General features: G+C 40.5%; 1 pseudogene; it reads right to left on the bottom strand.

Annotated features, from left to right (window-relative positions):
- Positions 1 to 978: 978 nt before the first annotated feature.
- LOC129356778 (NACHT, LRR and PYD domains-containing protein 12-like) lies at positions 979 to 15,551 on the bottom strand (annotated as a pseudogene).
- Between the last annotated feature and the right edge of the window lie 1,714 nt (positions 15,552 to 17,265).

Below are 17,265 nucleotides of genomic sequence, written 5' to 3'. Positions count from 1 at the left end.
GGATTTGATGGGAAACGAGTCACAACATTCAGATGATTTCGTCACTTTGACGATGCAAACTCTGGTTCCTCAGTGTTTGGTCTGTCAGAACGCTGGCTCAGGTTTCTCCTCTAGTTTTTCTTTAAACTTGTTCCACTTTAAATCCACACAAATAAACCACAGAAAGTTATTTTCTCATCTTCTGATGCAAATTTGCATCCATCAACAAAAGCAGGAAAATAAAACTGTTCTCCTTGAACAACAGCTGTGCAAACTGATCCCATCACATCTGTGAGCAACAAGGAGTTAATCTCTGGTTCACCTTTGACCTTTTCTTCCTTCTTGTTGCATCAGAAACTTAAAGTGAATAAAGACGGTTTGAGTGAAACCAGGTTTCAGGTGGACTGAAGTCGTCTTCACTGTGAACTTCATCAACTTTCTGCTTCACAACAAAACCTTTCAAATCCAAACACACATCCAAGCAGCCGAGTCCAAATGATCCACGTTCAAATATTGTTTCTTTTCTCTGCAGGATCTGGTCAGGACGTCTGGATCTCAAGTGGATTTAATGCCACAGATCCAGAGGAAGTTTTACTGTTTGGCTCTGAATCTATAGAGCTGCTATCATGTCTGATTTTAGATCAACTTTTTTCACCTCAACAGAATAAAATGACATTTTGTCCCATTAACAAACTCTTTAAAGCTTTTTAATGAAATTTATGCTTCATGTTTTTGCTCAATTCAACTTTTCTAACAAACTCAGAGTATTTTTCTCTCTTTTGTTCCTGCAGATCATCAAACAGATCAGATGAAAAATAAAACTGAAAATCTTCAACAATCGACGTCTGGAAAATATTTGAAATAGAAAATGTTCTGAGGTCAAAGGTCATCATCTTGATCCAGAGTCTCTTTAGACTCAAACTGCTGCAGCTTCAACCTGTGAGGATCAGCAGGACACAGAGACGTTCTCTACTTTACAGAGATCATCAGATCATCTCCACCTGCAGAGAGAAGAAGGAAGGAGAGCAGATCAGTGAGTGTTTCCAGTAGCAGTCAGTGACGCAGCACATCCAGTAGATGGTTTCCAGTCAGACTGATCTCAGAGCTGTGACCAAGATGAACCTGATCAGTTGTTTCCTGTTGAACTGAGAGAACAAGCAGGTCTGAGATCAGATCTGCTGCTGTTTGATGAATGAGGACCACTGTCTCTAGACATGTTGGACGCTGGAGTCCAGCTGGACGTCCTGGAGACATGGACACAGCAACAACACAGCAAGCTGCTGCTCCTCTGATTGGCTGATTGCTGTGTCCAATCAGGAAGCCTGAACCATTCTCCTCCCACTGAGAAGCTGCAGCTTTACTGGGAACACTGGATCTTTGCTTTGATGCTGACTGGGTTTAGTTCAATATGCTGACAGCAGCTGGACTCACTACAAACATTTACTTACTCTAAAGTCTCTACAAGATCCTTCAGCTGCTGAACATCTGATTCCTTCAGCTTGTTTCCTCTCAGGACCAGTTCTGTCAGACGGGTCGGGTTGGACTTCAGAGCTGAGACCAAATAATCACAGCTGATCTTTGACAAACTGCAGTGAATCAACCTGAATAAAGAATAAAAGATGTGAACCAACAGGATGCAGGTTAACCAGTCCAACAGAACCAGTTAAAGATTCTCATGAATATTAATGCCAACAAGCTGCTGCTCCAATAAAGACCTGCTGACTTCAGAACCAGAACCAGAACCAGAACCTGGTACTGGGTCATGATGTGTTGGAGGATTTTAGTCAGTAAAATCATTCCAGGTTCTGATCAAAGTGTTGAAGCATCTATCATTGATTATTGATTTGTTCCTGTCAGATTCCAGGATTTCACTTTTCTAGACTGGATGACCTTTGACCTGCTTGACCTGAGGGGGATTTCTACACACTGGGGTCCGAATGCTGTCCTGTTCTGACCTCAGATCAGCAGGTCCAACTCAGTTACACAGAGAAACTAAATTAAACTCTGGATCCAGGAACAAACTCAGAAAATATTGATTAGATCAGAAGAAATGAACTTTGATTTATGATCAATTATATAGAATTATTCACAGAAATATCAATAATTATATCATTAAAATACCTCAATGTCTCCAGTCTGCAGCCTTCAGTCTGTAGAAAACCACAGAACTCCTTCAGTCCAGAATCTCCCAGGTTGGTTCTGTACAGGCCCAGTTCTGTCAGATGGGTCGGGTTGGACTTCAGAGCTGAGAACAGAGACGTCCAGCTGGTCTCTGAGAAACTGCATTCATACAATCTGAATAAAGAATAAAGATGTGAACCAACAGGATGCAGTTAAAACTGAAATATGAACAAATAAAGAATAAAAATTTATAAATTAATTTCCCTGAATGTAAAAGAAACATGATGAACTGATTCTAACATCTGATCCAGTCAAACTGGTTTAAAGAGTCCAAACCAGCAGAACCAGAACATTTGATCAACAAAGAAAGTCAAAGTTTGTCTCAAAGTTTCTGAGGATCTTAAACTCAGTGGATGTTTTTCTCTCCATGTTTCCTTCCAGGCTCTGGATTCTCCGACTGCTCTGTCCATCATTGATCTGCTGATATTTTATGGCTCCAGTTTTTCTTCATTAATCTATTAATGATGTTTTTCTTGCTGCTTGTATTTGAACTGCAGCTCATTGCTCAGTATGACAGATGGAAACGGGTTGATTTCAATCCTTTTATAATATCATCACATTCTGAAAGTTGATCATTTTGTGCTGATTCAGTTTCTGAACCATCAACTAGAAAATATTGATCCTTTTCTCTGTGAGGTCATTGTGGGTCATTTGGTTCTGGTTCTGAATCGTTCATCAGAGTCGCTGCAGAAATGGGAATATTGATCAGGATATCAGCTTCTTTAATCTGGTCTAGTTAAAGCACTGCAACACCTGGACTCTGTAAACCTGGACTGGATCATCAACTAATAGCAGAAGATTTAAAGCTAATGTGGGATTTATGGATCTTCAATAAAGGGACATTTCATGATGACCTTTGACCTGCTTGACCTGAGGGGGATTTCTACACACTGGGGTCCGAATGCTGTCCTGTTCTGACCTCAGATCAGCAGGTCCAACTCAGTTACACAGAGAAACTAAATTAAACTCTGGATCCAGGAACAAACTCAGAAAATATTGATTAGATCAGAAGAAATGAACTTTGATTTATGATCAATTATATAGAATTATTCACAGAAATATCAATAATTATATCATTAAAATACCCCAATGTCTCCAGTCTGCAGCCTTCAGTCTGTAGAAAACCACAGAGCTCCTTCAGTCCAGAACCTTCCAGGTTGGTTCTGATCAGGTCCAGTCCTTTCAGATGGGTCGGGTTGGACTTCAGAGCTGAGAACAGAGACGTCCAGCTGGTCTCTGATAAACTGCAGCTCATCAATCTGAATAAAGAATAAAAGATGTGAACCAACAGGATGCAGTTAAAACTGAAATATGAACAAATCAATAATAAAAATGTATAAATTAATTTCCCTGAATGTAAAAGAAACATGATGAACTGATTCTAACATCTGATCCAGTCAAACTGGTTTAAAGAGTCCAAACCAGCAGAACCAGAACATTTGATTAACAAAGAAACTCAAAGTTTTCTATCAGCCTGGATGAGTTGAGCTATTTCTGCTGGTTCCTGATCATCAGACCCGACTTGGTAACTGGATCAGAACCAGTCAGGTTCTTCATTAATGGCCTTTGGGTTCCTATTAAAGCTGCTGAAAGCCAATGGAGGCCATTATTTCCTCAGGAGACGGTTCCTCTCTGACCCGGCCCAACAGAACCACAGCCTCAGGACAAAGCTGAGGAACCTGCTGCTGCTGCAAACCTCACTTTCATTCATTGCATCTAGATTTGCTTTTCTACAATCAGTGGTTTCTTAGACGTTCATTAATGAGGATTTGAACTCGTCAGTGTTTGTGGCTCTGGAGGATCAACATTTCATTCTGATGTAAAGAATCAGAAATAAACCATCTGAATCTTTACCAAACTGAAACATCTCCATCATTCATTCACAGCATTTCAATTATTTTACTCATTTTGTTCATCAAAAACATTTTAAAGAGAAAAACTGAAAAACAAAGTTCAATAATCTCAAAGTCTGAAATAAGAAAATAATTAATAAGGTCAAAAGTTTTAGAGATTTTATTCTCGTGATTAAACAAGTTGTTTTAAATAATATATATTAACATTAATTGATTAACTATTGATTAAAGAATCAATAAATGATTTTATTGAATAAATAGAGAAAACAAACCTCAGATTCTTCACTTTACTGACTGAATTCTCCAGGATCTCAACCAGATGCTTCATATCAGATTCTCTAGCTTCGTCTATGAAGATCTGATTTATTTCCAGTTCAGTCAGATCTGGGTTGGACTTCAGAGCCGAGGCCAAAACTTCACATTCAGCCTCTTGGAGCCAACAGCCACCAAGTCTGTGATTAGAGAAGAAATAAATTCAGTTCTAATGAAATCAATCTGGATCATAAACAGACTAAAATATGATAACAGTGATGTCATCATCTGATCATCATCTGATCATCATCTGATCATCATCTGATCAATATCTACTGAGTTTAACCCCACAGAGAATCTGTGCAGTTCCTGGTTAGAGTCCAGGTTCTGGTTCTGGTCCAGGTTCTAGTTCTGGTCTGGTTCTGGTCCAGGTTCTGGTTCTGGTTCTGGTTCTGGTCCAGGCTTCATGTCCTCAGACCTTCAGCTGCAGTCAGATGTTGAAGATCTTCTATCATCAGTGAAGGAAAGTTCAGTTTCTCTGCAGCAGCTGATGAAGAGGCTGACTGAGCTGAATGAAGGAAACGACTGGAGATGATGGAGAGGAGGAGGAACTGCTCACAGCTCTGACTTGGACTAGACCGTTTAGATCAAGCAGGAAGTGAGTTATAAATGAAGTGAGCAGAACAGGAAGTCCAGCTGCTGTGGACCTCTGGCATCTCTGGGTTTGTTGAGCCAATATCTGCTGCATCATCATGAATAATAGTAATATATTGTATAGAAACATGTTTCCCAGCAGCAGGTTATTAAATGCTGCCACAGAGGAAACTGGGAGCAGAACAAACACATGATGCTCCAGTTCTGTCTCCGTTCATCTGCTGGATTTGATGCTTTAACAAAGTAGAAAGTGGACAGTCGTCAACCTGCTGCAGCTAAAAGCTTCACGTTGTTCTGGTTGTCCTGCAGAGCAGCAGCAGAACCTGTCCTGCTGCTCCTTCCGGTCTGAACCGTCTGGACTGGGTCAGAACCGGGTCCAGGTGACCCAGGATCTGCAGATGATCCTCATTAATATGTCTGCACACATTGAGATGAGACAGACTGATAAACTCTCAGTCCATCAGTCTGATCTACTATAGTGATGAAATGGATCATGGTGGACAGAACCAGAACCAGAGTGTTTGGGTCCATTTTTCATGATGAAGCAGTGAAATTTCTCCAGTAACTAGAAGATGTTGGGATCCATTTTCTGCTGCATGGATCATAGAGAATCTCCTGATTCAATGTGTTGACAGTAAGTAATGATTATTAGGAAGATTTTGGACTCAAAGTATCAGATATTGATATGAAACTGGAACTTTCACTAAAATCATTTTCTGGTCTCCAGCAAAATTAAAACGTCTCAGACAGCAGAGGCGGAGACAGAGGGGTGGCAGGGATTGCATTTGCCACCCCCAACAGAGGCCTTGCCACCCCTACTGCCACCCCACTGGAAATGGTCATTTTAAAATATACTTATGAGATCGGCAAAGACCCGGGCCGGACCCGGGACGGACCAGCGCCAGACCCGGGCCGGACCCGGGACGGACCAGCGCCGGATCAGCGCAAGACCAGGGACAGACCCGGGCCAGGAAAGGGCCGGATCCGGGCCAGACCAGGGCCTGGAAAGGGCTGGATCTGGGCCGGACCCGGGCCGGACCAGCGCCGGACCAGCGCCAGACCAGGACCGGACCCGGGCCAGACCAGGGCCGGACCAGGGCCAGCCCAGGGCCAGATCCGGGCCGGACCAGCGCAAGACCAGGGATAGACCCTGGCCAGGAAAGGGCCGGACTCGGGCCGAACCTGGGCCGGATCCGGGCCGGACCAGGGCCGGGCCACGGCAAAACCAGGGCCAGGAAAGGGCCGGATCCTGGCCGGACCCGAGCCAGACCAGCGCAAGACCAGGGACAGACCCGGGCCAGGAAAGGGCCGGATCCGGGCCAGACCAGGGCCGGATCTGGGCCAGACCAGGGCCTGGAAAGGGCCGGACCCTTTTGGGTCATGAACCAAAGAAACCCTGTGGAGAATCAACAATAATTATAGTTTATTAATGACACTAAATTTAACAGATTTCAGGAAAAACGACTCAAAGATGATTTGAACCAGAACAACACAGAGGATTTTTCTCCCTGGATTTTATGGGACGAAGCAAAAACTTTAATTATCTGGTTCTCTAACGAGAAAGAGAGAAATGTTTAAAAGATTAGAAAACTAAAATCTCTACAAATACAACGTATGGAAAATAATAATAATAACAAATCAGAGAAACAAGGAGAAACTGTTTCTATGAAACCAGATGGAGGAAAATGATAAATTTATTCAACTCAACTATTATGGAAATAGATCAAAGCAAAGAAACTGATAGCAAACTAATAGATTTATCAATAAATTAAAATCCAACAGATAAAGACACCGATCTCTAAAACACATGAGAATCTGTTGAATGATCCTCCACTCAGTTCTGCTCTCAGCCTCATGCAGTTTTTGCTGCTGCTCTGGATTCACCATCGATAGGAACAGATCAAAATCATCCACTAACAACTAATCACTGATCAATAAAGTCATTAAAGACTGAAAGGGAATCAGACGGCAGGTGAGGAGGCGACCCGGCAGAGCGGCTGCTGAAGGATTGATTTGATCAGAACTTTGTGGAGGGGAAACGCCGCCATCTTGGATCAGAGCAGAGATGTCAGTGATTCCTAAACCTGGTAAAGATGAAACTGGATGTGGTTCATAAACCAACATCAGTTTGAAACATTGATTACAGGATCACTGCAGCAACACTGGATAAATATTATAATCCCAGGAATTACAGACACAGATCAGATTTAATCTGGTTTTATCATCAACATTCAAACCCATGACAACGTGGGCTCCTGATCTCACAGGTCAAAGGTTAAACAGAATCAATAAAGTCATTTAGATGCTGAAAAGGCTTTGATTCAAAGTGTTGGAAATATCTTTATTGAGCTCTGGACAGATTTGGCTTTAATAATCAGATTATAGGTTGTTTCAGTCTGTATGAATCACATTCTGCCAGGATTAAGATTAATGTGGATTATCAGATTCAGGAAAGGGTCTGTGGCCGAGGCTGAACCCTCATCGCCACGTTGCTGCTTTATTGATCCATCAGAGAACAACAACATTATGGGAGGAACTATTAAGGAACAAGACCAGACGATGAGCTGCTAACGCTAACTGCTAACGCTAACTGCTAACGCTAACTGACCCGGAGTTAGCCGACCTGATAGCACAGGATGCTACGTCAACGATGGATTATAGTCAGAATGGTTGATTTCTGGTCCATAATCAATGATCAATCAGCAAACAATCATCCAATTCTAGTCAGAACCAAAGTTGAAAATGTGTCAACGAATCATTTGAGGTTGAAATTGATGAATCAAACGCCGATAACTGATCAATATCTGTTATCGGCAGATATTGATCGAGTCAATATCTGATCTATATTAAATCAATAAATGCTTTCCCAACTCCCTCTTCAGTACTTTGGTTCTTGGTTTGGTGAAACTGAACTGGATCTTTATCAGCATTTGGACATTTTTAATGAATTTAATCAACTTATTTTTCAGTGTTTGTGATTAATGGAGGATTGAACCAGTTATTGATGAACTTTAACCCCTGTATATTGTCAATAATTGTTCCAACTGCAGTTCAAAACACCTTTTGCTCTATTTTTCTGTCTCTGGTGTTAAATCAATCCTGATTTGATCTTTAGGTTTTCTGATAAACACTTTATTTTAAAAAATTGACTCATTTTTACCACGAGCTGCAGCATCATAAATGCTGCAGCATAGTGCAACATTTATGATGCTGCACTATGCTGCAGCATCATAAATGCTGCAGCATAGTGCAGCATCATAAATGCTGCAGCTTGATAGCTAAATGTAACTGTATGTGTCGACTAGCATAAGATAAATATTGATGAATATTCATCATTAACTTAGCAGTGAGTGTACATCAATCAATCAGATTGGCTGATTGATTGATTGATTGATTGATTGATTGATTGATTGATTGAGTGTACATGGGGAACCGAACGCTTTGTGTTTGTTCTCAGACCTGTAACCAGTTCCCTACTTAATATTTCTGCTCGTTACAAAACGTCTCTCTTGCTCTGCAGAACCTGGTTTCTTTAGCAGAATGCTCTCAGAGTCAAGATAAGCAACCAGCAGCTTCTGCATGCTGAGTTTTTAAATTAACACCACAAAGGAGCAGCAGACACGAACAGACAGTCAGTTTGACACAAACTTATTTTAATCTCATCAGAGAACATGTGAAATTTCCTCCCCAGAATGTTTTCATGTTTTCCTGGGCGAATAACATGCAACACTGATGATGATGATGATGATCATCAGAACATTCACATTAGACTGGAAGGAAATAATTAAGGAAATTCATCCAGTGGAGAGACTGACTGTCATGAAGACTTTCTGCTGATCAATAAAAATATTGGAAGAGAAGAAACCTGAACCTGGAACCAACTGGAGGATCAATGTAATCATCTATTTTTATTGTGAAAGTTCTCACTTTGGGTTTTATTGTTTTATTATTTAATTGTCTTTGTTCAACAAGATACTTTGCAGCTTTTGTTAGTGGAGGTTTGAATGTTCAAAGTATTTATATTTCTGAAACTGTAAATATAACAAAATATAAAGTTTATGAAAAATAATCCAGAGGATGAAGGAAGTAGATAAAGAGCAAAAACATCCAGAATCAACTTGAAGACAGAAGAAGAAACAGGAGGACAATAGAGCTGAATCAGCATCACACAATGAAAACATCTGGACTCACCGAGCCTTTCTGCAGTTCCTCACAGCTGGAACCAGTCTCCATCGTCCATCATCTGATGTGTTGTACTTCTCAAGGTCCAACTCAACCAGAACCTCTGACATCTGCAGCATGAAGGCCAGAGCTGAACAGTCAGACTCTGAGAGCTGCTGCCCTGAATCCAGCAGCTGTTGGATCTCCTGATAAAATGAGACGTCGTTCATCTCCACCAGACAGTAGAAGATGTTGATGCTTCTGTCAGGAGAGATTCTATCAGTGTTCATCTCCTTCAGGTTGGTGATGATTCTCTGGATGGTTTCTGGACTGGTCTCTGTCTGACCCAGCAGATCTTCTAAGTCTCTCTGGTTGGACTCCACAGTGAGACCATGAAGGAAGCGGACAAACAGGTCCAGGTGGCCATTTTGACTGCAGAGGGATTCCTCCATGACTTTCTTCATGAACTCATCTAGAGATGTTTCTCTGTATCCCAGGAACGTCTTGATCTCCTCTGACTTCCTGCTGGTGAAGCAGTGGAGCATGTAGACTGCAGCCAGAAACTCCTGGATGCTCAGATGAACAAAGGAGTAGACGGAGACGTCGCGTGTCCCTCTCTCTCTTTTAAACATCTCAGTGAAAACTCCTGAGAACAACGCAGCATCTTGGATGTTGATGCCGCACTGTGTGAGATCTTTGTCATAGAAGATCAGGTTTCCCTCCAGCAGCTGATCAAAAGCCAGTTTTCCTAGAGACTCAATCAGCTTCCTGTTCTCTGGACTCCAGATAGATTTGCTCTTTTTTCCTCCATCATACTTTTCCTCCTTGATTTTGAGTTGAACCAGCAGGAACTCTATGTACATCTCAGTCAGAGTGTTGGGTAGTTTCTCTCTCTCTCTGGTCTCCATCACATCCTCCAGAACTTTAGCAGTGATCCAGCAGAAGACGGGGATGTGACACATGATGTGGAGACTTTTGGATTTCTGGATGTGGGAGATGATCCTGCTGGCCTTCTCTTCATCATCTCTGAATCTCTTCCTGAAGTATTCCTCCTTCTGGGGGTCAGTGAACCCTCTGACCTCTGTTACCATGTCAACACACTGAGCAGGGATCTGATTGGCTGCTGCAGGTCGTGTGATTATCCAGAGGAGAGCAGAGGGAAGCAGTTTCCTCCTGATGAGGTTTGTCAGCAGAACATCCAGTGAGCTGGACTCTGTAACATCAGTCAGGATCGGATTGTTGTAGAAATCCAGACAAAGTCGACTTTCATCCAGACCATCAAAGATGAACAGAACCTGGAACGATTCAAAGCTGCTGATTCCTTTGGTTTCAGGAAATAATTTATGAATCAGTTCTAATAAGCTGAACTTTTCTTCTCTCAGTAAATTCAGTTCTCTGAAGGTGAATGGAAATATGAACTCAATGTTCTGGTTGGTTTTGCCTTCAGCCCAGTCCAGAGTGAACTTCTGTGTTAACAGTGTTTTCCCAATGCCAGCCACGCCCATGGTCATCACTGTTCTGATTGGTTGATCTCCTCCAGGTGGGACTTTAAAGATGTCTTCTCTTCTGACTGTTTCTTGTTTCCTGGATGCTGTTTCAATCTGTCTGACCTCATGTTCCTGGTTGACCTCTCTAGTTGACCCCTCTGTGATGTAGAGCTCAGTGTAGATCTGGTTCAGATCGGTTTTATTTCCAAGTTCAGCGACGCCTTCAGAGAGACTTTGGAACATCGTCTTCAGAGACTCTTTAAGGTCACGTTGACATCGAATATCAAAATCTGAAAGAAGAGACAAAGACAGGAGATGAGACATTTCAGCTGAACATAAGGAAAACAATAATTTTTATATTCTCAGAGACGATTTATGCATCACCTTTAATGAATGAGAAAAAAGTAAATCAATAAATAACCTCAAATTTGTTAAAATTTCTGCATGGTAAGAAAAACCATAAACTTGGTTCTTACTGAACAGAGCTGATTTGAATTAGTTGTGATCTTTAAAACTCTTTCACGGTTTTTTCTGGTTGAAGGTTGAACCAGACTAACAGATGTGATAAAAGCCTTAAGATGAAAATTTTAAACATTTTTCTTTTGCACCTAAAGCTCAAGAGATTCTCAGTAACACATACGCCTCCTCTGATATTCTATGTAAATGTTTTGGCTTTGAACACATCAATCATCTATCCTGTAGTGACCATGCTGCAACCACTAACCACCTTTCTATGATTGTATATATGCTCATGCCTTCTTGGAATATTTACATCAATGTTGATCTGAATATATTCAAGATTTGAGTTTGTTGAGCAATAAAAAAGAGAGAAATGATGCGACTGTGTCAGGGTTCTGTCGGAGCTGCCATTTGCACAAACATGAAAGACCAAACTACGTAATATTAACTGTTTTTGTTGGAGAATAGAAAGGTGGCTAAACTCTTATATTTATATATATATATACACACGTAAAGGAAATAACGCACTCCAGACTCAGGTTCTTTTGCTGCTTCAGGCCATGGCGAGTTGGGAGATTTATCATTCTTACACGGACATGTCTTACAACTTCATCAGTACAAAAAACAAAAATCTCCTCATATTCTTAACATCACCCTTTTTTATACAATCTCATCTTTACTGATGTGAGTTGGAAAGTTTCAACCAACAGCATTACAACCCTTGACTGATGTAAGGATCCTGGCAAGTCCTAGACTGATTGTGTGTTGGACCTCCTTAAGAATATTTGGGACCTCTTGACCTCAACATCTGCTCCATTTCAGATTGGCAGAATAAGCCAATTCATCACAGATTGGTGTTCTTATCTGTCCAAACCACATTTTCCCAAGTCACATTTGGTCCAACTTTGTGATTCGTATGCAAGGGAAGGTAGAGCACCAGGTCAGTTTGACCCAGGGCGGTGCCAAGAATCCTTCCGCAAAAACAACTCCATAAATAGTATTTCCTCTCTCACATTTTTCCTTTGGATGTAAAAGAAATGAAATTCACAAGTGGCTACTGGTTTACATCTTCTTACTGTATGACCTAAATTCAAAAGGGCTTTCAAGTGTCAGAATGTAGTTATATTTATACATCATCATAATCAGCTGATCTGAGTTTTATCATTATGTTTGGCTCAGCAATGAATTTCTATAAAACAATTTCTATTTGAGCCCAACAGAACCAGAACCTGGAGGTTCTCCATCGCTGAGTGTTGATGCACCACAGCTGCTTCTCTTCATTTTGAAGTAAATCAACAGAACCATTCATTTTATCTCTGTTGGCTGTACAAGTTGTACAAAACCTTTTCATCAAAAAATTTCATTATAATCCATATTAACTTATGAATTTGTAAACTTGAATATGGCATAGTAATTACATATTCAAATGAATTTAGTTTTCATTTGGTTTCATTAATATTCAACAAGCTGAACCGAGAATCCATTGTCTTCATACATTCAGCAGATTAATTTATTTAACTTTTTTTTTGTGGTGACAAATTGAAATCTTGTCAACTCAGGCTGTCTCACCTGGACCAAAGGGGTCAGAGGACAAACCCAGCTGGTTGGACAGAGTTGGATCCATGTGATGAAGATGTTGATCATCAACCTGCAGGCTCTCTGTCCTTTCTTCATCACAGCATCTATGGTGTCGCGGGCCTTGTCTGCTCTGGTTTGGTTCTTCTGCAGTATATCTTCTATCTCCAAATGCATAAAGACCCATCTGATAGAAGGTGATCGAGGAGCCGTTTCAGGATTTCCTCAGAAACTCTTTTCACAAACTCAGGGCGAACCTTTAAAAGTTTTTCCTCTGCAGGCAGAAACAGAAACAGGATTAATTTACATCTGAGAGACAAACGTGATGAAGATCAACTCTTCCTGTTGCTCCATCCAGAGATTCTCCTCAGAGTCTGTTGATCAGCTCCTCAGGTCTGAACCTGCTGTTGTGTTTCAAATTTGTTTCAAATTTGTATTATAATTTGTACATTTATCTCGTGGCCATTTTTTGAACAGAGTCAAATTAAATGAGGACTTTCTTAAGCCGAGTTACAGAGACATAAGATCCAGTTACACCAGCTGAAAAAAGACAGATTCAGTTGAAACAACTGACCACAAAAAGACTTTTAATCCTTAAATGTCCAAATCTCAACTAAAGACGTGGATCTGGAAGGAAGAAGCTCTGATTGGACATGTTCAGTCTCACCTGGAGTAGGGCTGCTCTGATTGGCTGTCAGTCCAGATCTTGTTCTGGGTCGTTTCCCACACTGGGGGCAGCTGGTACAGCCCGGATCCATCAGAACATTCTGACCCAAACCACAGCAGGATGGAAGCTCCTCCTCATTAAAGCTGCTGCTGTGAAGACATTTCTTCATCACTGAAATATTCACTAGCAACAGGCTGGAGCTGAACATGTTCATGAAGGTCCACAAAGAACCAGGGACCAGAAACTGGGTCAGAACAGAACCTCAGAACATTGATGATTTCTGGTTTTAAGTACTTCATTGAATTATATTTGGTATGATGACTGATGCCAGTGTTCCCAGTCTGGAAGATGCTGGTTTCACTGCTTCAGTGGGTTTACAGACAATCTGAATTGTTGCTCCTCACATGTTTCTGTTTTCATGCAACATTTTAATCCATATTAATTCATTCAAACTGATTTACTGACCAACATCCTTCATGTCTAACTTTAAATTAATAGGTAAGAAAATTAAGTTACTCTTTATTAAAACACTGAGATCAATTAGTTAATTTATATTTTATCTCTATAGATTCACATGAATCAGATAGAAACTGGTTTCTTACTTTCTGTCTGAGGGTCCAGGTTCATTACTGAAGTCTGGAGGACGATGTTTGGACCGGTCACTCCTCATAGATGGACTGATGGATCCTGGAGGTTCTTTTAGATCCAGATCTTCCATCTTCTGGACCTTTTGAGAGAGAAACCAGAACCAGTCAGTCCCAGTGATCCAGTTCCAGTAACTGGAAGCAGAAAGCTGGTTCCCATCATGTGTTCAGAGGATCAGAGTGAATCAGGTGAATGAAGGAGTGAACATCTCCTATGAAGTGGTGAATATATTTAGCTCTGTCACCAGGGGTCAAAGTTCACTGCTCACCATGAAAATATAAACTGTTGTATCTCCTACACAGAAACTCACTGAGTCACCAAAGTTACTGTGATTGATCATCATTGGGTCTCCTTCAATACCATATGGTCGAAACTAACTTTGACTATTCCCCTGAAACATCAAGATTCAATAACTTCCAAATGCAAGATCACAGCTGCATCACACTTCCTATGTCTCTCTGCAGACCAGTCCTGATCACATTCACACGATGACATCACCTTTGCCCCGCCCACTTTCAACAGGCAGTCACCTGTTTTTTCTGCTGTATGTTTTACTGAAATTCTATGATTTATTTGGGTTTCATCCTGTGAAAACGGACTATATCTCCTCTCTACATCCACCGATCTGCACCAGATCTTTTGTGCAGATCCATCAGTATCGCCTGATGGACGGGCGCGGAAACTGCGCGAGACCTTCTGCGTTGACTAACGTGCGGGCCTCAACCCGCATGACACCGCTGTGCGGCTTTAATGTGTACCTCACAAATGTGTCAATCATCAGTAACAGTGTTATTACCACAAATCAAGCTATTAGTGAAATGAAATACTCACAATAAAGCATTTTATTTAACCCGTGACTAATTCCTGTCTAGATCAGCAAGTTAATAAAGTAAACAGGAGCCGAGCGACCCGGTGGTGGAGAACCCGGAAAACTGCGATGGTTCATCGGTTAGAAAGGCTCCAGAGAGCCGAGAGAGACACGGAGAAACACGGAGAGACACGGAGAGAACAGAGAAACACGGAGAGACACGGAGAGACACGGAGAGACATGGAGAGACACGGAGAGACAACACTTACTGTTATTAACTCGGTAAGTTGTTTTCCTCCTGCGACTCAAAATGGACGCTGTTCTGAAGGAAACCAAAGTTGCTTTCAGTTTCTTTTCCACATGACGTTACGTGACTCACAGACTAAAAACAAAACTTAGATCTTTTAATTTCAAAACCTTCAGTATTTAGATTTTGCTTTTAGTGAAGCAGATCCGAAGCTGAGCAGCTTTTTTCATGGATTCAGCAGAAAACTCATTATTTGGCCTCATCGTGAGAGTTGAGGCCAAATAAAGATACTTTATTATTCTCAGCACTAATAAATGAAAAGGCCTTGTAGTAACTGTGGCTGCATCAGCGCTTCCTCTTCTCGTCCCACCAGCTTCAACACAAAGTTAAACGCTTGCATTCAAAATAATGATATGCCAGATTTTAGATACTTTTTTCCTGAATAATGTGCATTGCATGTATTCTACGTTGGGCAAAACGTATCTTGAACGACAATATTAAATAAAAGTAGAAGAAGCAACAAAAACTTTAATGTCAAACCTGAACTTCCGTTTCCAGCTTCTCTTCTGACCGTACAGGTGAGTGCTTCACTGATTGGCCTGTAGGTGGCGGTAATGCACCTGAAGTTGGTTTGCAGCCGCCACTGACACCCTGTAGAAGAAGAAGGAGAACGTCAACACCGGTTCTGTATTTCATTTAAAACCGACCTGCTTTGCTCGGTAAGTTGTTGGTTTTTCTATTTATTTGTGTCATATTGTGACCGAGCATCTGGACCCATGCAGGTTGTTAGCTGCGCTTTAATAAAAGTGTCATTTTGTGTTGCTTCGTAAACATTCCGCCACTCGGACTCTCATCTTTGATTCGAAGTTCTGGTTGGAAATGTCGAGCTCTTTGTTATTAATGTTGCAGTTTCCTCTGGTTGGCGTCATAAGGGCAGGAAAAGTCGGAGAAAGTCACTTTATTCACTATTCAGTTGAACCAGGAGGAAAACCACTGCTTACTTTATTGCAAAGTCAGAACTGCGCATGTCTCACATCTTAAATGGTCCCACAATGATGACGTCAGTGAAGAGGCCGGGTCCAGTCCTCACTCTGCAGCCTGCGCCTCTCGATGACGTGTTTACTCAAATTGTGATAGTAGCCCACATCCAAAAATAATAAACTACAAATAAATAATAGAACCAAATAACTTTCTATTCCACAGCAGATTTGACATTAATTTCATAATTATCTATTAAGTTTTCTCTAATGAGTTTCTGTAAAAGAAAATCTAAAATAAATATTAATTCCTGTTTTGTGTTCTTGAGACATTTTTTCAATTGCAACTTCATGAATGTTTTTAGAAAGATTTTCAAAACTGAATTTTGTACAATAAATCTGTTCCACAAGTTTTAATCTTATAAAATTTGATGAAAAGTTAAATTATGATATTGACAATTTCATCCTCTGGCAAACTTTTTATTTATTCTAAAAATCACCTCCATTTTTAAAGTGAAATGATTTTATTTAATAAAGTGCTTAAACGTTGCAACATCACAAAATCCTAATATTTATACCAATATATTAACTTAATTTAAGATTTAAATTCATCTCTCATTTTTTACATTTTCTGTTTTTCTTTCTTTCCTCACAGTTAGTTTGTGACGATTGTTTTTTATTTCTTTTTTCTGCTCAGTTTATGAGAACTACGTATTAAGAAAAGAACTTTGAACATGAACGGTTCTGAACTGAACTGGTTCTGTTTCAGATGAATTAATTAGTTCTTGTTTTCTCCTCAGTCAGAATCTCAGGATGAGAACTGAAGACGATCTGCCACCGTTTCCCCGCCCCTCCTGGTCTTGATCCTGATACTGGTTCTGGTCTTGGTTCTGTTTCTTCGTCGCTCCTGGTGGTTCTGTTCGGCCCGTTTGCGCTCCGCGTCCTCGTCATGGTGGGCTTTGTTTAGTCCAGCTCTCTGCAGCTTTTCCAATCCAGAGACATTTTTTGCTTTTCCAGGTAAATAAAACGGGTCCAGAGCCACAAAATGACATTTTCAAATATTTACTTCATTTTATCTGTTTTAACTGTTAGAGGAAATATTTTATTTTTACTTTAAGGTTTTTATTAAAAAGAGAAACACAAAACGTCCTCAAAAAAGATTTTTGAGGAATTTGTGCTAAATTTTTTTATATAGGATGTTTATATTTGCACATGGTTTTTATTTTAATATCAGGAAAAATAAATCTAAATAAAATGATGAATAATCAATTATTAAAATAATAGTCAGCTAATTTGGTAATCAGTGAATCAAAAACTTCA

This window comes from Poeciliopsis prolifica, unplaced genomic scaffold (assembly GCF_027474105.1).
Source record: "Poeciliopsis prolifica strain line A6 unplaced genomic scaffold, Auburn_PproV2 SCAFFOLD193, whole genome shotgun sequence".
Classification (NCBI taxonomy): Eukaryota; Metazoa; Chordata; class Actinopteri; order Cyprinodontiformes; family Poeciliidae; genus Poeciliopsis; species Poeciliopsis prolifica.
The sequence above is the reverse complement of the archived record's forward strand: the minus strand, read 5'-3'. Positions and strand labels throughout refer to the sequence as shown.